Below are 22,444 nucleotides of genomic sequence, written 5' to 3' on the forward strand. Positions count from 1 at the left end.
CCCAGAATCACCACGGTTAGCATGTTGGAGTGTATCAGTAAAGGCGCACTCCTTCTCACATGCCCAGACACACATATGTGCACATTTTCCATACGATGGGGTCATGCATACTTGGCTGCCAGCTTTTTTTCACTCAATAATATACCATGGGCACTTTTTCCCATGTCAAGAAGCACAGATTTTCATAATCAAATTAAATGCTGCACAGGATCCCCTCTACTGACGTGCCAAAATGCATTTTGCTAATCCTATGCTGATCATATAGGGTAACTGGAGTATTTCAGTGCTATAAACCACCTTGCTCTGAGCATGCTAGATAGCAGCCTTCCCCAGCCATGACCCAGCTGACCTTTGTAAAACAGAAAGATGGTCCTGCGATTCTGCTGCTGAACAACCTTTTATGCTCACCACCCTCTGTGGATACCATAGGGGAGAGGAGCCGGTGCCTGTGTATGCAGGGCCAGTGACCAAGCGGGGGACCCCCGCGGTCCGTCTGCCAGGAGCCGGAGGACAGAGGTCTTTAAAGACTTCTTCACGACTTTACACAAGCTGTTCTCCAGAACTCCAGAAGTAGCTGGGAGACTGGAAGGCGGAAAGCTGGTCACCCAGTGTTCTGAGGGACGATTCAGAGAACTGTCCCATTACTGTGACTGGTCTCAGAGTGCCGGGAGGGAAACTTGCATTATAAAAGGAACAAACGAATGGTAATGTTGTGAAGGCAGCCCCAACAAGGGGCCAGCTTCTCTTCAACTCGCCCCAGAAACGAAACAGATGAAGAAGCCTCAGCATCATGGCTTTCAGAAGCCAGCCCAGAGGCCACAGGGAGAACCTTCACTGACCCTCAGCAGTGCCTGGAACTGCAGCTGGGATGCCACCAGCCTGGGAAAGGCCACCGCCCGAGAGCAGCTTTATCCATTATCCAATGCTGCCTCCTTCAGCCGGCCTTTTGCAGGTGTGCTTCCTCCCCCAAAGGAACGCAGTTGCTAACTTTCATTTTTTTGTAGCCGGGGCTCTATGAGTGTGATGACAGGGCGCTAGGTGGCCCGTGACCACTCCCTGTTAGACAACTTCAAAGGCAGGTTGCAGACTCTTTCCCTCATGACGAAGGGCACCACGGCAGCTTGTTTTCTTATGCCTCTGCCATCATAAACGGCTCATAATTGCCATGATCTCTCTGAAATCAGTTGTTTCTACAATTAATGACTGATTTCACAGGGCATTAACCATCCCCAGTAGCAGTTCATTAGCTGCTGGCAAGCGGGAATACGCCGCTGTTCGAAGGCACTTACACGGCGCTCAGAAGACCTGTGCCCGTGGGGAAATAACAAGGAAGATGGCCTTCCTGGGGGCCTGGAGTCACAGTGAAGGGTGGTAGGTCCCCACAGGATATTCTCAGGGTCTCCACTCCAGCCTGAAGCTGCGGCCAGGCAGCCACGATGCCAGAGAGTGGAGCTGGGACCCAACTGGGAGGGACCCTCCTGTCACAGGGAGGACGGCTGCAGTCCCTACAAGCCCCTTTGCTTCATGAAGGCAGCCGGTGGCAGCCCCGGAAGGAGACAGCAGGAGGTCTGCTCAATGGGCCAAAGCGAATGTGACAGCCGCTGCTGGGGGTCCACACTGTTGCCCGCCCCCAGGCACTGGACCTGAAGCTTCTTGAGAGCGAGGAGCACTCCAGCCCCGCATCCCCAGGGCCTAGCCCCGTACCTGGCACATGGTAAGTGTTGAGTAAGTGAGGCAGAGGGGAGTTCAAGGCCAGAGCAAGCCTGGCTGAGTACCGAATAGAGACCTACACCCACAGGGAAGTGGAGGCAAAGCCTTAGGCATGAACTAGGCCAAATGGAGACCTAGAGTGTGCTTGGTGAGCGTGCTCTCCAGACTCTGTGTTCCAGGGTGGCACTGAGCTGGGTGCCACTATGAGCTACGGAGTGGCTCAACTTTCTGCTGGCCCTGCCTTGGCACGACTGGTGTGGGAACGGGACAGGTATGGGGAGCCCACCTACAAAGGTCCATACCAGTCACCACCAGAAGTGTACGACCTGGGAGGTAAAGAGGTAAATCTTCCTTAATAGGGTATAACCCTACGATGGCCAACAAGACCTCCATTTTGGCCCCCACTACTCCTTCAGCCTCACCCCAAACTCTCCTCCTTCCTCTGCTTTCTATCACACTGGCTTCCTCTTTCTTCCTCCTACAAGCCATATTTTTTCCCACTTTTGAGCCTCTGCAGACACTGTTGTCTCTGACTCTAATGTGTTCCCCTTCCTTTGCTTCAACTGATCCCTGGATGTCTCCTAGCTGAGCTCTCTCTGTCCCTGCCAGAGAAATCTGCACTGGAAACGCTCTCAGTGCTCAGTGTCCCCTTGTAGCACAGGCGCAACTTGTCAGTGTTGTATCATCGTGTGCTTTACGTTGCCGTTCCCACTCACAGCCAAACTCCAGAAAACCCACGTGCACTGTGCTCAGCCTTGTCTCTCCCGTGCTGAGCACCGTGCCTGGAACACAGTAGGCATTCTAAACATTTTTGCTAAATGAAAGAAGGCATGTGAGCGGGGTCCTTTACTTTCCAGTGGGTGACAAGACTGCAATAAGTGAACTGGAGGAATCTGCCAAGTCCTTCGGCGAACGGGCTGTCTTGATGACACAGACCTCTGACCATCTTAGGGAGTATGAAGACTTTACTGGGAATATCGTTAAAAAACAAAGCAACTCGAGGCCAGAAATGGCTTCTTTTCACCCTGTGTGTTGTCTTTTGCCTATTCAGGCTAAAACAGCACATTTCCTGGGAGGCTGGGTATCTTTACAGATGAATTCACCACTTTGAAGCATTTAACAAAGGTTGACTTGTTCCCAACTAAGTTGACACCCTTTGCTGGGTTTCATGGGTCTCTGGCCTGAAAGATACATTGAAAACATCTCAGAACCTTGGTAAAGTTAAATTGAAATCCGTTGACCTCATCTTTATGGTGGGCATTGAAAAGCACTTTTAAGATAAGTGTGCTTTGGGTTTTGTTTTTATTTTTGTTTGTGCCTCTTAAAAATGGAAACAGGAAGAAATATGCCCCAGGGGAGGCTCACTGCTGGCTGGGACTGTTGGGGTTTTGTCATCTGAAGTTCCACTCAGGGCAGAAGAGGCCGGGATTAGGGGGCAAACCAGCAAATGAGCTCAGAAAGGCAGGAACAAAAGCTGAAAGAGGTGACCTCACCTCACAGAGCCAAAGGAACAAAGCTCCCACCAGCCCCCAGCCGCGCCGCTTCAGCTGGGTCCCGGTCTTTGTAACCACAGCTTAGCAGTTTACGTGGGTGACGTGCACAGCGCTTTCACGTTCATTAACTCATTTGATCCTCACAACTCAGTTGGGGGAGGAGACTGGGGCAGGACTTTGTCGGCTGGGGGAAAAACAGAAACTCAGCTTGCAAGCGACAGTGACCCAGCCAGGACGTGACACCCATCCTTTGGACCCCCTCCATCAGTTTTCATTGTCATATGTAACCCTTCCTCCCAGCTCCAACATATAATCATCAAAGCTAATAATTATTGAGAGCTTGCTCTAGAACACCAAGGACTACGCAAAATGTGTTACATGCATTATTGCGTTTAAACCTCTCGATCACACCGTGAAGGTGTGCATTTGTTTCATGTGGCCGCCAGAACAAGTCAGCACAAGTTTCTGAACAATGGAGATTTATTCTCTCAGAGCTCTGGAAACCACAAATCCAAAATCAGTGTTGCCGGCTAAAATCAAGGTGCCAGCAAGGCTGCTTCTTTCCGGAGGCTCTGGGGCAGAATCCCTTCCTTGCCTGTCTCAGTCTCCACTGGCTCCTGCCATTCCTTGGCTTGCAGCCTCATCATTCCAATTCCCAAGGCCAGCGTATTCAATCACTCTCTCTATTCCATCTCTGTCCTCTGTGTGTCTGTGAAATCTCCTGCTGCCTCCCTCTCTGAGGATCGCTGTGATAGCATCAAGAGCCCACCTGGATTATCCAGGGTCATCTCCCCCTCTCATCATCCCTAACTTTAATCATATCCACAAAGTCCCGTTTCCCAAAAAAGCCAAAACTTGCAGGTTCTGGGGATGAGGACATAGCTATCTTTTTTTTTTTTTTATGTTTTATTTATTTCTAGGAGAGAGAGAGACAGCGTGAGCAGGGGAGGGTCAGAGAGAGAGGGAGTCACAGACTGAAACAGGCTCCAGGCTCCGAGCTGGCAGTCAGCACAGAGCTCGACGCGGGGCTTGAACCCACGAACCGCGAGATCATGACCTAAGCAAAAGTCGGACACTTAACCAACTAAGCCACCCAGGCACCCCGAGGACATAGCTATCTTTTCAGCCTGTCACAGGCAGGTAATGTCATTCCTGCTGTGCAGGCAGAGGAAACTGAGGCATGAGAGATGAAATCACATGCCCAAGGTCATGCAGCTAGTACAGGTGAAACTAGAGCTTGACCCAGTCACTCTGTCACCAGAGCCCACTAACCCATAATGCCTTCTGAACTTGCCAACCCCTTGCATCATCCTCTTAAAGAAACAAAAGACAACACCAAAGACAGTCTGATCATTTTCCTCTAGGTGTTAAGTCTGAAGTTAAGTGGGGACCGTGGCCAGGGAAGCCCGGCGCCCAGGAAATGGGCCTCAGTCCCCGGACACTGACCCCTTCCACACACGCCCACACCAGGTCACTCACCTTACTCTGTGAACAAGTGAGTTGCTTAGGAGAGGCTCTCATCTTGAGAAGCACATCTTCTTTCCCATGAAAACCTTCTCAAGGTGTAGTCCCCTCACCTCACCCTGTCTTCCCACACCAGCTGTCACCCAGCAGAGGGGCGGGGAACTGTTTCCGTTCTGGTGGAACACACCCAGGAAAGGCCAGGGATTCGTGGTTCCCGGGTAAAGGGAAATCGGGTTCCTTTGGAGCTCTTTTCCTACAGAAATAGATTACTGGGTGGATTAAAGTCTCCTCACTTTCTAATAAAACTATGACCATGTTAAGTCCAAATTGGGACTGGGAATCTGTGAGTGATCCAACTTTACAATAGCTTCCAGAATTTTATATCATACCAGCAACTATATATGCACGGATAGAGGGGAGAATATATACAAACACACACACACACACACACACACACACACACACACACCCCACAGATTTTCTCTGCCTCAGACTGCATCCTTTGGAACTGTCTCAGAAGGGAGGTACCATCCAGGCCCCCTCACCACGTCTCCATCACGGGCAGAGTCACGACAGCCGTGGGGAAAGTGGAATGAGCACGCACACTGACACAACCTCAGACCTCGCAGATCCTGCAAGACTGACTGCAACCAGCAAGAGCTCGTCTTCTTGGGTTTCCAAGCACACAGCCCGGCTGCTGCGACCCCCTGGCACAGCATTTCTGAAGGGTGACCAGGGAACAGAAATGCTGGGTGAGAATGTGAGAACAAGAAATAAGGCCACATACAGGGAAGAGCTCAAAATCAAGTCAAACGCAAATGTGACTGGGGGTGAAAGAAGGATTTCAGAGTACTTGTCTCCATGTAGGCAAATAGGGGAGGCCTGACGCTTGAAATAAATACAAGACCACCCGGGAACCAAAACAGCCAACTTCCAAAGTCTTCAGGAGCCTCTTTCAGGCCAGACAGAGTCACTACAGGTGGCTTCAAAGGATAAAACTAAATTACAGCAACACCCTTAACTCTGCCCTTTGATCACCGAACGGCAAGGTCCCCAACTGACCCTAGCGTGTGTGAGTCCTTTACCACCACCAGGGACCACTGTCAAGCCAGGGGGCTGACCCCACAGGCCACGCTGCAGGACAGAAGGCAGTGGTATGTCCTACTGTGGGTGTCCCCACAGAGCCATCTGAGAGCACCTGGGACCCAAATCACATACCTGCTTCAACACACAAATGTGTCCTTTAAGCCACAGCACCTTGGTATCAAATGAAGCCCTTTCAGGCCCAGAACCTTCGGGCAAACCACCCAATCAAATTTTGTTTCAGGATTTGAAATCAGGGCTCAAATCCCTAGAGGGCCTCGTGCAGAGCCTGAGCCGCCCCACCCCTCGTGGGGAACCAAGCTAGCCAAGGTCAGTCCCGTGCCACCACAAGCCCAATGTCTCTGACTATGTGTCTTCTCGCCCATGTGTAATGGGCTTAAGAATCTGCCCCTGACCATCAAGAAGCTCCCGTGAAGAATGTTCTATATTCTGAATGAGAATGCTCCGTAAACTAAAATGTTTTATTTAGACTGAGAAAAATTGATAATTTTTTCACTGAAGAAAGAGGACTATAAAAAAAATTCTTTTCGGGGCATCTGGGTGACTCAGTTGGTTAAGTGTCCAACTTCAGCTCAGGTCATGATCTCATGATCCGTGAGTTCAAGCCCTGGATTGGGCTCTGTGCTGGCAGCTCTGAACATGGAGCCTTTTTCACATTCTGTGTCTCCCTCTCTCTCTCTCTCTCTCTGGCCCTCCCCTGCTCACACTCTGTCTCTCTCTCAAAAATAAAGAGTAAAACATTTTTTAAAGATTTTTTTCTACAGCAACTTCATGTGTAATTCATCATAACTACTCAATGCTATTCATCTAAAGTTTGGCCGCAGTTGAGTAAGAAGGTCTTTTAAAACTAACGCTTGGGGTCCCCCCCCCCCATTAGGAGGACAGCTCTATTCAGGAAAGCAGGAGACCCTGCTCTCTGGGTCAGGGTTTGGCCCGCAGTTGTTCACTGTGCCGCTCACCGACAGGGTCTGAAAGCAGACCTCGCCAGTGCAGTGGCCTGCGTCTGCACCCACGCTTACCGCCCCAGAGCAGGAGCTACGTGGCTTGCACACCGGGCCTGGTACAGCCCACCCCCGCTCTGCAGAAGTAGCTTTGTGCTACTTGACCAGACAGGCTGCTAAGGCAAAGTCCGCTCCAAAGCAGAAGGAACTTCTTCCCACCCTACAGGGAGCTCGGCCCCTTGGGTGAAGGATGAATCAGAGTTCAATGTTTTTACAAGGCAGAGAAGGATACACCAGATATCTGTGGGAATTTCTGAAAGAGCTTCCCTCTGGGTGGAACAATTCTTTAAAACGTACCTGTACCTCATTCTCTGAGAGGTGTGGCCCTGGAACTGGTCTCCAGCTGATTAAGATCCAAAGTGATTGCCTTGGTCTACAAGGTTCTTGCCTGTCAAGTACCCCTGGGCCCGGGGAAACTCCTCATGGGGTTTCTGCCTACTCTTCAGCCGTGCCGGCCACTTGCACACCTTTGCCCTTGACTTCCCTCTGCCAGGAATGTCCTCTCCTCAAGCCTCATCCACTTTTTTACCTAGAAAACCCCTATTCATCCTTCAAGATCCAACAAAGTTAGCCTCCTCAGTGGAGCCTTCTCCCTACTCTCACCCTTGCTTCATCCTTGACTCCTTGGAGCCTAGCCCAATGCCTAGAATGCAGTGAGTGCTTGCACCTGTTGGGTGAACCAAGGAACATGCCCTTTAAACCCCCTGGGCCATTTGTATATATCTTGGTAAGGCTCCCAATGTGTCACGTTGAGCATGTATCACTTTGTACTATAAATGTGAGTTGTTAAGGGGGAGGATCCGTGTCCTTTATGCTCAGCACCCCGAAAATCCAGCAGAGTGCCCAAACATGCTCGTTGAACTTAAGGTATTCAAAGCAAGGATCTGGATCAGCAAGCCGCTTCAAAATTTTTATTTCTGGCAAACTGTTCCACATCTGACACTCAACAGAGTGAGAATCATAAGATGAAAGGTCTGTGCCACTCACTAGGGCTGATGACTTCCCTTAAGAGCTCGCTCGGAAGGTCCACATCAGACTCGTCTGAGCTACGTGCCATGGACCTTACTCTGAAGGGTAGACACAGCAGGCCACATGACACAGAAGGCACTGGAGACACGATTAGATTTCCTAACTTCCCTGTCTTTAAACTTTGTTGACTGTAGCTTTAAATATTTATAACCCAGCAGGAAGTTTGGCCTGAATGGAGAGGAGCTGAGGGCTGGGGAGGGGGGGGGGGGGGGGGGGGGGGGGGGGGGGGGGGGGGGGGGGGGCGCGGGAGGGAGGAAGAGGAGGATCTGTTTCCCTTTGCTCAAGGATGCTGGCTGCTGGTTGGGTGCACCCTCCACACTGTTCTTCTACAGCCTGGCTGCTGGCTCCCAAATGTCAACCCATCCACGGTGGGTGGGGCGACTGCGTGGGGATTTTAAATGATGGTTTTGTTTTTATCCACAGCTATTTTTCCCTAGTCTCGGGGATGCACTGTTGACCCAGTCACGGAACAGGGACACAATGCAGAAAATTGTCACTTGACCCATCCCTGCGCAGAGGGGCCCAGCCATTATGTAAAAAGGCACAAAAGCTTCACTTGGGGCCAAAAATTCCAAGTCAATGCTGAGTGGGCTGGGAAGTTAGAAGTGGGATGCCTCAGAGAGATGATAGGTTTTCTCTCTCTCTCTCTCTTTTTTTTTTAAGGAGAGACAGAATCTTCCAGATACGGCCTGCTCAGTAGTTCTCAGCAGAAATAAATACTGCAAGAAAGATAAGTCCTGACAATCACCACTGTTTATGTAGAATCTCTGGCAAACGGCATCCAACTCAGCGAGTTTTCAAATATGCATCACCCTGCCGCAATATTCCCTCCCCACACTATTTCCAGCGAGTGGATTTTGTTTAGGACCGTTTTCATGATTTGCACTCGTTTTGTAAGCAACATGAGGACCGACTCCAAAAGAAAAGCTAATCAGGGCTCTACCCAGAGACCCTGCAATCGAAATCAGATGTGCTGAAGGAAAAATTAATGGAAACACAGAAAGGGAAGGGCGCAATGCTGATTTCATAGCCGAGAGGAGGAGCTGACGGGAGGGAATCTGCGCTGAGCAGAGGGTCTACGGGAATTCCAGCTGTGCAATCGCGCATTGTATTTATCATGCATGAGGCAACATCTGTATAAAACATCCAACGTTCCAGGGGCCCCAACATCAGGGGTAAAGAAAGGGTGTTTGGGGAAGGGGGTGAAAAGCAGAACTGTTTGTGTGGCCAACAAATAGCTGTGAACAACCACTCGAGCGGGTGAAAGGAGACACTTGCACTCAGCTTTGTGTCTTTCGAGCAGTTCTGCGGAGCGTAGCAGGTTTAGTGAGGACCAGCTCAGTCACGTGGTAATAAAAACAAAATAACACCAGCTAAACAGGGCTGCTGGACAACACCCCTAGAGGTGACCTTCACTTCTGGCTCAAACCTCGAGGTACCACGTAGGTGAAAGTGTGACTCGGAATATAAATTAACGAGAGTCTTGTGAGTTATGAAATCACAGATGAAACAAGATCTCCCACAACCGCTGAGGTGTGTGCCCACAACATGAATGAATGGGAAGAGCCAAAATGTTTTTGAGCTCACAGATGGCACTGTATTAGCCTACTTTTTCATTCTAAGTGTTAGAAAGGAGGTTTATAATTCTAAAAAAAAAAAATTGGAGACAGTCATTCAGCCCACCATAAATTATGTGATTGTAACCAGTCAGCAGCAGCGTCGAGTTAAGCATTCTTTCATTAATGATAAAAACGCCTTCAAAAGAGAGCAAAGCCTAAACCATTCTCCGATTAAAGCTCTGATATTGGGGATCTTTTTCCTGATTTTTTGGCAATCGCTCCACTTCGGGACCAGTTAAAATGGCACATCTACTCATGAAAAAGTCTCATGAGGTTAGCTCCAACCTTCCCCCGACTTTATCTACATCTCTTTTCATGTATCTACATGTACTCTTTTGATGTTTAAAGACACATATATGCATGTGGGTAAAATACACATTATAGCCCACATACTGACACAGAATAGTTGCCATATCCATCCACCCAAATCACATTGGAGAGAATTAGCACATATAAGAGCTTTCATTCAAAGGAAAAAGATGCATCATAAAGGTGGCCTAATGAAGACTTCATTTAAAAAGAATCTCCAAAAAACATATGCACCCTGTCGCCAGCTAAAGGTCACATACTTTATCCCGTACATCTGCCTCCCTACCTTTAAAAAATATAAATAGAAAGCTATTCAACTTAAAAATTCAATTTATAAATTGCTCTGCTATGCTCTGTAACCACCATTAATAAATGATAATTGACTTCACCGTTCTGTAACCACCTTTGTTTCACTCGGGATAAGTAGTCAATTACCTAGCAATAATGACGGCCGCGTGCTATGTTACTGCTTAATTTCACAGGCCTGGGGACGTTTCTAGATAAAGAGAGAACATGGGCAAAATGGCAAGTTTCTCCCTTTCCTTCTCATAGCTTCACAGTCCCAACAGAGGGGTGGGGGGTGGTCAGAGGAGGGAGCCGCCCCTGCACGCACGTGTGAATCCTTCCGCAGGAGGCAGAGCAATGGGGGTGGAAGGTGGGTGGGAGCAGAGACACAGAACATGTCTGGTGATGGTGCAGCATCCCTTATCCCGCACTTGTAAACTGGCCTCCCTGACCTCTGACAACAAGGGAAATCAGACGTTGAATCTGCACAGAGAGAACCTTCTGTGACTCTGTTTTATGTAGAATTCCAATCCCGCCCCCAGGAGCTGCTTTTTCATTCACCGCTGCTCTCCTCCGTGTCCCCCTGCGGATCCACCTTTATCTTGGCGACAGAGGGCAGAGCCTGCCTCCTCCAGTTCTGCTCGAATGGAGGGGGGCACTTGTGGGGATGAGCACTGGGTGTTATATGCAAACCAACTTGACAATAAACTATTTGTAAAAAAAAATAAATAAAAATAAAAATAAAAAAAGAAAGGGTTTCTGCTGAAGGCTCTTAGGAAATGTGGCGTCTGTTTCTGTGCGGAGAGATGGCTCTGCTCTGCGCCACAGATTGAAATGTTTGCTAGGAGATAACGCGACCCTAAGCGATTCCAGAGGTCATGGACTCCGGATTCTGCCTCCAATTGGACTTATCATCGGCCATTTCAGGAGGTGCTACAGCCAGAGCCGTGATCGCCACCACTCCCAAACCCCTGTGTCTGAAGCCCTACCCCACCCCCCAGGGTGGTGGTATTTGGAGATGAAGCCTTCCTTGGGGAGATGATTAGGTTTAGATGAGGTCTTAAGGTGTGACTGCTTGATGGGATTAGTGCCCTGATAAGAAGAGACACCAGAGGACTTGCTCGCTCTCTCCACCACGCAAGTGCACGCTTGGCTAGAAGACGGCCACCTGCAAGCCAGGTAGAGGGTTCTCAGCAGAACCCTGCCCTGCTTGGTGCCCTGCTTTCTGACTTCCAGCCTCCAGAACTGCAAGGAATATAAGCCTATTATTTTAGCCACCCTGTCGGCAGACAAAGACAGGAGGTTAAAAACCAAAACTCAAAAAAATTAAAAAAATCCAGCTAAAAATATCAGACATCTGTGCCTTCTACAAAGTCTGGATTCCCACTGCATCCTGGACTCATGCCGTTACCTTGGCAAGTGACTGCTTCTCTGGGCCTCAGTTTCCTCATCTGTTAAATACAATGGGTCTCCCCACTTGCATCTCCCCCACAGAGGGCTGCAACGAGAAATCAAAAATCATCAAAACAAGGCACAGTGTTGGGCATGGAGTATACTCTCGATAAATAAGACCAAGTTATCCCAGCAAGTTTGGAAATAAGAGTGTGCTGAGGAAAAAAACAACAACAGTAAAAAGCACCCTACAAAAAAATAAAAATAAAATAAACTTTTCGAGTGACCATTGGTGCACCAACACCCTGGAAACCACAAGGACGCAGTGCCTCCCTGCAACGCCCCTCTACCCCCAAAGTACAGCGCCTGCTCTCCACCACACCCGGTCAGAGAGACGCCAAGGCCCCGACCTGCAGATGAAGTCCATTTGGCTCTCTGAAGTCCAAGGACAAGCTCATCCCCGCCCTCACCTCGTACCCCCGAGCCCCGCTCTCCACAAGCGACTCTGTTTTCACTTTAGCATCAACATCTGGTGCCTCTAATTCTATCAACACCCAAACATATGGAAGGAACAACTAGACCCAGCAACGTGAACCATTATTTTTAAAAAACAAACCGGGTCCTAAATACCAATTGATTGCTAAAAGGGCACTTACTGAGGTTTATTAAGTACATAGAACATAAATCTGTTTGGCATGTAATTAATTCAAAATTACAGGAACACTAAATGTGTAATTAAATCTACATGGAATGTTTAGGCCTTTAGCTGGCATTTACAAAGGAAGCTACAGGAAATTTATTAGCTAGCAATTTATTGTTCAAAATACTGGCAGACCATGAGTATGTTGACTGAAATCTAGCTTGCTGTCACTCTGCTGGTATGGGCCAATTAAAGGTTCAAAGCCTTGCAAACCAGTTGCCAAACAAAAGTCTGTGACTGAGAATGCTGAAGAGAGGCTTCGCCAGTTCCAGCTAAGTTTGCCGTTTCCACGTGGTATCAACAAGTGTCTTCACTCCCCTCGTGGCTAAGGACACCACAGGGGACTTAATCGAAACAGTCAAATGTGACACACAGGTGATGTGGATGAGGTAAAAGCAATGTTATGTTGGAATCCTCACCCATCTACAAACTTCAGTGTTTCCCCAGAACAAACTATTTTCTCTGGCCTATTTGACGTCAAAAGTGTAATATGAGAAACGTATAACATGAGAGACTCCAAAGTCATTCCATGACCTTCTCTGCTCATGTGTAGGGTCTGCAGCAGGCTAGGACAGTGTCCAGATCTGGCTCGGCCCTCAGTAGACGGTCCCAGTGCTCAGCAGGGGTACAGGCACTCTGAGCCGCCTCCTGAATGCTCCTGGAAGGCTCTAAGAGTGCAGCAACCAAGTAGAGCACCACATTCCTCAACCTGGGGAGGACTGCGTTCCAGTGCTCCCCGTGAGCCCAGTCTCCAATTCTTTATCTGACAATCAGGTAAGACACATTACCTTCAGCTGCTGTGTTCCCAGTGGCCGCAGGTCCTCAGCACTAAGCTCTGGGGAAGAATCCCCTTTACCTTTCATTAGAAAGGACCGGAGTTTCTACTCATTCCATCCGTGTTCATTAGGATTTCATTTGGCTGCCAGCAGTACAAAAATGCAGCCACAACAGCTGCAAAACCAAGGATGTACTTTTTCCTCACACAAAAAGAGACCTGGAAAGATACGGTCCAGTGCTGGTGCAGAGACTGCTTACCATTATGCTCAACCTTTCCCTATCCTTTGCTCTGTCATTTCAGTGTGCTAGGTCATCACCTCATTGTCACAAAATGGCTGCTGCAGCCACACCCATCATGCCTGTACTCCAGTAGAGATGAAAGAAAAAGAGTGATACCTTATCTTCTGGCATAAAAGGCCCAAAACAACAGTATTGGGAAACGAAAAGAACTCCCAGGAACTCCATAGCAGACTGATCCCTACATTTCCCAATGGTCACTGCATCCAATTGCCACCTCTGGCTAGAAAGTGACACTTGAGAAGGGTGTTGTAATAGAGACTGAGCCAATCTCCTTCCTCATCCCTTTTTCATTCATTCCCAGTGACAAGCTATTCAGTGTTTGGCGTAAAGCGGGAACTCAGATATGTCAAGTAAGTCTGAGACACTCCAGAAACCACTTCTCCTGTTTATTCAACCAAACACTGTCAGACACAGGCAATACAAAACTGGACAGGTCAAATACTTGTTACTTTAAAACAAAAAACAAAAACAAACACTGCTTTTTGGATGAAGAGGACAAGACCCCAGACTTGAAAGAGGTAACACACTAGATTATGATGGAAGAGGTCTCTACACTGTCCAACACCGCAGCCACCAGCCACATGGGGCCAGCTGGCACTTGAAACATGGCTCGTGTGACTGAGGAACTGAAACTATTATTTTATTTAATGTCCATTCACTTAAATTTATATGTAAATAGTCACATGTGGATACTGCCTATCATACTGAACATCGCAGGCTCTATACATCTTGCACACACACATTAAAAAAACAGATCTCATTTTATTTATTGATTTGAAAAAAAATTTTAAGCTTAATTATTTACTTTGAGAGACTGAGAAGGAGAGTAAGACGGGGAGGGGCAGAGAGAGAGGGAGAGAGAATCCCAAGCAGCCTCCACGCTGTCAGCACAGAGCCCAATGTGGGGTTCAAACTCACAAACCACAAGATCGTGACCTGAGCCGAAATCCCGAGTCGGACGCTTAACTGACTGAGCCCCCCAGGAGCCTCCAGAAGATCTCACTTTAATAGAAGAATCCCCCAATGTCCACAGAAGCCTAGAGGCAGAAGCCAGTTTCTGGTCAGTGTGAGTGGAAAATTGAGAGGATGGATTATTTAATCTAGGTTTTGTAAGATGTATATGAGTTTGCCACTTGGTAAAAGAAGGCTAAGGGAAAGCACTGCAAGCAGAGAGAAACTGTGTACAGAGAAAAGGGGAAGAAAATGAGGGTCAGAAGAGACTCTGAGCCAGGACAACCTAGTTAAGTCACTCCCAAATTGCTGACTCACAGAAACTCAGATAATTTATGTTTATTATTTTAAGTCATTATATTCTGGGGTAATTTGTTAAAAGCAATAGGTAACAAATACAAGAAAAATGCCATACTGTGCATGCACTAACTACATTCTGTGAACAGCGATGGGGAATCAGAACATATTAGAGGTGGTGCTGTGGCTCAGAAGACAAGAGAGAAAGGCCTCGGAAAATGTACATATGCCAAGCTTGCCTCTCCAACACATCCTGCCTCTGCCTCTATGAAATCCCCAGAGGGGGCGCCTGGATGGCTCAGTCAGTGAAGCATCCGACTCTGGATTTTGGCTCAGGTCACCATCTCACATTCCTGAGTTTGAGCACCGCATCGGGCTCTACACAAACAGTGCGGAGCCTGCATGGGATTTTCTCTCTCCCTCTCTCTCTGGCCCTCCATAGCTTGCTCTCTCTCTCTCTCTCTCAAAATAAATAAATTTCTTTTAAAAAGCCCCAGAGGCTCTAGACAGCCAGGGCTTCTGAGCCTTCCTGGCACTGACCAGCCCATAAGCTTTCCACACCTAGGCCATTTAATTTCAAAAGCAACATTTCAAAGGACACTAAGTTAGCCTTCCTAACCATGGTCCCTGCAAGCAATTACCTTTTCTGCTGGATAACATGCCGACAAGCACTTTAAGGGCAGAACTCATATTTTTAACTTCCATATGCCAAGCTGAGAAAAGGGCTTTATGCAAATATAGCAAAAAAATATATATACCCTCCCAAAAGTCATCATCATTAGGCTTATTTCAAAATCAGATCTAATATTAATTCCCAGGCAATAACACCCTTTGGAATGAAAAGATTTGATTACTCTATAGGAATTCTAATGAATAGCACCCGCCACTCCTCTACCCAAACCCACCCCACTCTCTACGCATTTTAAAGAACTTTTCTTTCTTTCTTTCTTTTTCTTTTCTTTTTTTTTTTTTATTTTAAGTAACATTATATAGAGTTCAGAAACACCAGCTAGAAAACATTCTGGCTTTGGAGCTGGAAGATCATAACTCTTGGGAGGCTGGTGACAGGGCCCAGAGAGCAAGCAAGACAAGTGGACAGAGTGAGACTCTCTGCAGGACTTGGGGCCAGTCCCTTTCCGCCACAGGCAGGGTCTCTTATGCAAATATGTCCACCGGTCACAAACTCCAGTTCCAGACCAAACAGTAGGGAGGCAGGAAACCTGAAGTAGCTGTTGGAACTCAGTGTTATGGGTGTTTTTTTTTTTTTTTTAATTAGCCTCATACCTAAGCCAAAAACTGGTGCAGGCAGATACAACCAGCAAGTGTCAGCAGTGCCATATTGGTATCCGCCGGCCAGAGCAACCTCTCCTGTACCTCTTCTCTGTTTCTTATGAAGTTTCATAAGACCGTAGGATACCAGCCCTGAAGGGTCTCAGCAGTGACTGGTGGCAGCCCTCCCTTTCACAAATAAACAACTTGAGGCTGGAGGGTGGAGGGGACTCAGCCCAAGCTGCATGCACGTGGACCCAGCTGGGGCACAAGCTCAGGCTTTCTCCGGCGACTCCGAAGAGGTAAGTCCAGCGCTCCCTGATCTAGCCTCAGAGGGATGATTACACCACAAAGGATTAGGACTCACATGAGCTGACAGGGAACTGGGAATGTTAAGAAGGGATGCTTCTGGCTTCTCACTGACATGCCCCTTTCAGGAAATCCACTTTCTTCTGCCCCCAACTACTTCAGTTCCAGGGACCAGGGCAGATGGGTACAAATTCCATTCACATGAGCCCCATCAACATTCCGGGTGCTTCTACCAGCTACCACATTTGACGAGTTAGAGGATCTTTGAGAAAAGGTTTGGAAGGACTCCTTAAGGCGGCAAGACTATAGGTGTGCTGTGCCCGCCCCCCCAGCCCCCAGGCATGCAGCCTGCCTCGTGGACAGGCTTCTCTGGACCCCACTGCGGAGGACGGACTTCTGTCTCTTCTCTTCTCTTTCTTTGACTGAAAAATTAATGCACACATACGGGAAAAAATAGAAAGATAACAATAGCCTACACAAAGAGGTTAAGTCTGTTTCAAACTCCTGAACCCAGGCCCTCCCTGCCTCTAGATGCAAGCATTATTCACCGGATTTTATGTCATGCCTATGAGTATATCTCCTTTTCTTTCCACCGAGGGGAACATTCCAAACTCATAACGCCTTTGGTATTTTTCACCCAACAAAAGAGCTTTGAGATCTTTCCATGTCACCGTATAGAGATCCACTTTATTCTTTTCTCACGAGTTCATAATATCCCATTGTTTAAATATACAATCATTTATTTACCATTCTCTTATTATGAGCATCCCGATTCTTTCTCATCTTTTGTTTTTCAAGTCTATGCTGAGCAGGCCGTCTCAGCACAGGTCGGGAGCAGAAGCCCCTGGTAGCCCAGGGCAGGCTTGCGAATGGTGGGCCTTTTCAAATCTGGGACGGGATGTTAGGTCAGCCCAGTAATCACGGTGCCCCTGTACAAAACCAGTAGAAACCTGCCTCGGTCTCCACCCCAACCTGGCTTCTTGTGCCTGCTTCCTCCCTCCCCTGCCCTTCCTCCTGCCTTCAGAGTGTCAGTCTCCTCCACCAAACCCCCCGTTCCCCAGAATCCCACCGTACGAACCTTCCTCCCTTTGCAGAGAAAAGCAATCCATTACACGTCTGCTAAAGAACCCATGAGTGCATGAACGGGTGATGGAGTGAACAGCAGCCATTTGATGAGGGTCTCACAGTTTTCGGTGGGTTTTACTCAACCCTTTGAACGGGAAGATACCAGATCCCCCCTTTCTTGAATGTGGATGAAGATCTCCTCCCTTAGGCCATGCCCATGTTCTCCAGGGTAACCCTGAAGGTGCAGAAGCCAGTGCCCACCGTGTGTGTGCACATGGACTGTACGCGTGTGCATACCTGGGCACAAAGCAGGCCATTCCATAGACAACAAAAACAACAAAAGCAGACTGCCCATGACCTTCAGAAGAACCTCACATCCCCTCTGCCCCCACCCCCAATGAAGGCTGTCGGCAGGACTGCCTGGTGCTCTTTTGTTCGGGGCTGACTGGCGCTGTCACGGACACAGTGCATCTCCCAGTGGCAGCTCGCTGTAAACCAGGCGAGCTCCGTATGGATGCCCTGCCTGGAGCTCAGTCTGGTGAGGAACCCGGGCCTTACTCCTCCAGCGAGGCCAGAGTGTGCTGGAGATCAGGAATCACGGCAGCTGAAAACCACAGCTGCTTATGCTGATGACTAATGAAGTGCCGGACACAATCCTAAGTACTCTGTACACAACCGCACATCTGATCACCACCCAGTGCTGTCATACTACCATTATCCCAGCTACAGAGCAGGAAACCAAGGCACAGAGCAGGAATCCAGGCCCATGGCTCTCTCCACTAGGCTGGGGGCATGGAGGGAGGGGATCAGTCTGCACTGCAGACGTGGAGCAGGAATCCAGGCCCATGGCTTTCTCCCACTAGGCTGGGGGGGCGGAGGGTGCCGGTCTACACTGCAGGCACTGCTTTGAGCAATCCACACATATGTCTGGTGGTCTTTCCAGCAGCCCCGTGAAGCAGGAACCATGAATAACTCCTTTTGCCAATAAGGACAAAGGTCACCTCAATAGCCTGTGAGATCTCGCTGTTAGTAATTAAGCTTGGGAATCCAGATTCCTTGAGCTCCAAAGCTGGTGCTCAGAACCACTGTTCTGCACCACCTCTGATCCCACTGCTCCCTCCCATTCCCTAATCCCCAACCCCCCATGCCTACAACAGCTGCCCTCGTGTTTTGCATTTAAACCGCAAGAGGCATCTTGTACCTAATCCTGGGACCTTAGCAAACATCAGCAAGCTGCAAGGGCTTGTGAAACCTCTTGGCTTTAAAAATATTCAGTGTCTAACGCTATGGAGATAGAGACAAACAGGCGATCAGAAACACAATAAACTTGTGAGGCTACTGAGTTCCAGTTCCAAGGAGAAAATAGTAGGTATCACTTTGTCTATGCTTATCGCCAGATACTGTTCTAGATGCTTAACCTTTTAAAAATCATTTAGAGGCACCTGGGCAGCTCAGTCGGTTAAGATCCGACTCCTGGTTTTGGCTCAGGTCATGATTTCACAGTTCGTGAGCTTGAGCCCCCTACTGGGCTCTGCACTGACAGCGTGGAGCCTGCTTGGGATTCTCTCTCTCTTCTTCTCTCTCTGCCCCTCTCCTGCTCTCAAACACATACTCTCTCTGTCTCTTTCAAAATAAACATTTAAAAAAAATAAAAACAAAAATCATTTAATTCTCTCAACAACCTGCTAAAGTCAGTAGCACTATCTTCATTTCACAAGAAAGACGAGGCACAGAGAGGTTCAGTAAGCTGCCTAGAGTCACAAAGCTTATAAGAGCAGGACCGGGATTCAAGGCCAGGCAGTCTGGCTCTGGAGTTGAGCTGTCGGATTTAGCAAATTACAATCTCTCTCTCTCCCTCTCTCGCTCTCACTCTCTCTCTCGCTCGCTCTCTCACACACACACACACACACACACACGTGTGATTGTTTTAGTATAAGAATGTTGCACACACATCCCTGCTCCTCCACAGCTTATATGACTCACACACGGTGCGCTTCCCTGTATGTGGACCAGTGTGGTGTGTGATAGACTCACCTTTGCCGAGGATCCTAAGTGGGGGAGACACCCACAGCCTATCCCACCCCCTCTGACCACACTAAGGCCGTGAGACCCCCTCTCCAGCACCCCCATGTCCCCATCTGCCAGCACAAAAGATAAACACACAACCCTGTCCCCACAGAGATCACCTGCCCAGCCCCATGTAGCTTGTGAGGCTAAAGACGAGGCTCCTTATCCACCTCTGGACCACGGAGCTTGTCTGTGCAGCCAGTAGCTTCCTTCTGCTCAGGTTTAGGATAAAGCTATAGCCATTTTGTCTCGCATGAGCACAAAGTAGGTGAGGCTGACGCTTGCCTTGAGCTTGGAAATGAGTGGCGAGCACTGAAGGGTCCTCCTGCCCCTTCACAGGGAGTCCTGAACATCAACCCTGGGCTTCAGTGTAAGGTGTGGATGCGGCAAGAGGTGAGGCTCCTCTGAAAATAACAGAAGAAAAAGAGCCTTGTGGCTGCATATCTGGGGAGAGGGCCAGCAGAGGTTTGGGGGCCGGAGGCGGAGCATGGAAAAACCCTCAAAACAGGCGAAAGCCAAAGTCAAAAGCAAAGAGCAGCTCCAAGTCGAGGCAGCCTCGAGATATTTATAGGGCCTGCTGTGGCATGTGTGCGTGGGCCCAGATGTGGATTTCGAGATTGCCTTTGGGGTGCTTCCTGGGGCTAGGAGCCATGAAGACACAAGCGCTCCCCACCCCCAGCAGTTTTATGACCATGGTTAGCAAGGAGTGGTGCTGCGGTGAAGGCCCGGGCCTCACAGACTCGCTGCCCTCCTCCCCAGAGCGGGGCTGGTCGATGCACAGACCTCCTCTCTGCCCCCAAAGCTTTCTGTTTCCACAAAAGGGATTCTCAGCAAAACGGCATCCTGGCCGCAGGTAATCGCGGGCCTCTTTCTCTTTAAATAGCTTCTTTGTAACCACAAACATGTATGTTTTTCATAAAGCTCTGAAAATTGTACTAGGCCCTGGGGAGGTACCAAGTGGAAACGCGGGTGCCGTGAGATTAGAACTCCGCTACTCCAGAGGTACACTGTGCTGTTTGTAACAATTATAATAATACACCTGTACCACCATTGTCAGTGTGGACCAGCCACACGGGGGCTCATTAGTATTGTATTAGGGCTGCATGGGGAAACAGATAATGGCCCATAATGAAAAATGCCAAATTTTCTATATAATAAAAATGAACTTGATTAATGAAAATCACTTTCAGGGAAAGAGTTACAGCGTTGTTAGAAATAAAAAATGATGTATTAATCCGACATTCTTACAGATGGTCCCAACCTCCTGACAACTGCTATTCATTTGAGATGCTATTAGCATGCATAATTATGCTAATTAAGTTGTAATTAAGCACCAATTCTTCAGAGGGCTTTTTTTGTCTATCATTTAATACAACTCAGTAGCAAAGAGAGTGCTTAAAGCTTTGTACAGTGTTTCATTCAAAAGGGGTTCCCAAATTTCTTAGCAAAGATTTAGCAGCTGAACCATGGATAGGAGCTCTAATCCTTGTTTTGGTTAAAGAAAAGTCAGTAAATACCAGCAGGGTCTGCCAGTTGTTGATAAAATAATGAACGCTTTCTGCTAAAATAAGCACGGTTCAAACCAGGGCAATTACAATGAGAACAAAATGTATAATTATCAGTAGTGATAGAACCATTGTCCTATTACATGGTCCATTTTATTCTTTTTATTTGAAAAAAGGGGACTTAAGGAGTACATTCAATGAGAAATAATTAGAAAAAATGGCATTCAATATTTTATTAAAAGTAAAATAAATCAGAAAGCTGAGGATATCTCCTGGGGGTGGCGGGGGGGGGGGATGCGTAGAGAAGGAATCAGTGATTTTGTTTCCAGTTCCAAAGGCTAGTGAGATAAACATTTTAAAAAGAACATCACAAACTGAAAGAACATCACAAACTGATAAAGTGCACTTAAATGGTTTTTTCAACTCAACTATCTACAGAGGCAAAAGCAGATTTTTAGCGGAGAGGTTAGTTAAACTGCCATTTCCGAAGATACATGTGTACCTGCCAGTTTGACTCAACTCTACCACTTTTGTTCCCAAATATTTATTGTGCACGAGTACGCTGGATGCAGAGCTCTGTTTTGTTTTCTCACTAGTTCAGCTGTGAAGACGCCAGAAGCAGCCAAGGAGCTTAGAACAAAGGAGGATAAAGGGCCTGAGAACAGTGTTTGAAGGAGGGGTTAGCAGCGTCCCTTTTCCTGGGACACCAGCACCCTGTTACCTTCCTTCCAAAGCAGAGAAGTCCTCTTCCCATGAGCTGCCTTGTCATCTTTATTGTACCCTGAGCTGAGAGCGCAGAATCAATAAACAGACTGTGAGGAGCCCGGACCCTCCCTGAATGTAACTTTAATCGACTTATTTAAAAGAAAACCAAGAGCCTACACCACTGCAACCCCATCTCCCAACTGCCACATAAAAAACAATCAGAGTTAAAAAAAAAAAAAAAAAATAGCTCCAGGAGGGAGCGTTTGAAATACCGTTAGGCCAAATCTTGGCAAGCCGTCTCCCTCCTCTTCTAAGTGTGGCATTAAAAACATAAATATATACTCTTTCTTTGAAATGAGCATTGCCTGTCTTTTCTATTGCATTCTCTATTTGGACACGGTCTTTGCTTTTACTTTTACTTTTACTTTAAGCCTCTGGAAAACTAACTCCTCATGTAGTATGCTCTGCAGAGACCATGTACTCAGTCTGGTCTCTACTCTCTCTACCTGCAGGCCGGAACAGGAGGGAAGGAACTTACAGAAAAACATTGCACTGGAAGGTGGGAGTGGCAGCCACAATGTAACGTTCAACAAAGCTTTCAGCAAAGTGTCCCCATCTGTAAGATGGGATGCCCGCTAGCCACTGTGGACGGCTCACGTGGAGGACCAGACAAGGAAACAGGCACACAGGCAAGGTGAACAGAATGGGCCGTTACATCCAACGTGTGGGATTTCTGCTCTCCAGAGACGTCAGGGTTATTGAGACCCTCTGATGCTGAATGTCCAGGTGCGTCCACACCACAGACACCTGTACATTTTCATTTCTTCATTCATTCAACAGATATTTACTAAGTATCTACAATGTGCTCTGTAGCGTTTGAAATATTAGGGATACAGCCGTGAACAAGCTGCCACATTTAAATAAGATGCCAGATATACGGGCTATGGAGAAAATAAAACTGAGTGACATGACGGTTACTGGATTCAGGGAGTTGCTTTTGATAGTATGGTCGGGAAAGAAAGTCTTCTCTGAGATGATGACATTTAGCAAAACAGGGAATAACAGAGTCAGTGACAAGAGTATATTACATGAA

The sequence above is a fragment of the Hyaena hyaena genome, unplaced genomic scaffold, assembly GCF_003009895.1.
Source record: "Hyaena hyaena isolate Hyena2069 unplaced genomic scaffold, ASM300989v1 scaffold_1, whole genome shotgun sequence".
NCBI lineage: Eukaryota > Metazoa > Chordata > Mammalia > Carnivora > Hyaenidae > Hyaena > Hyaena hyaena.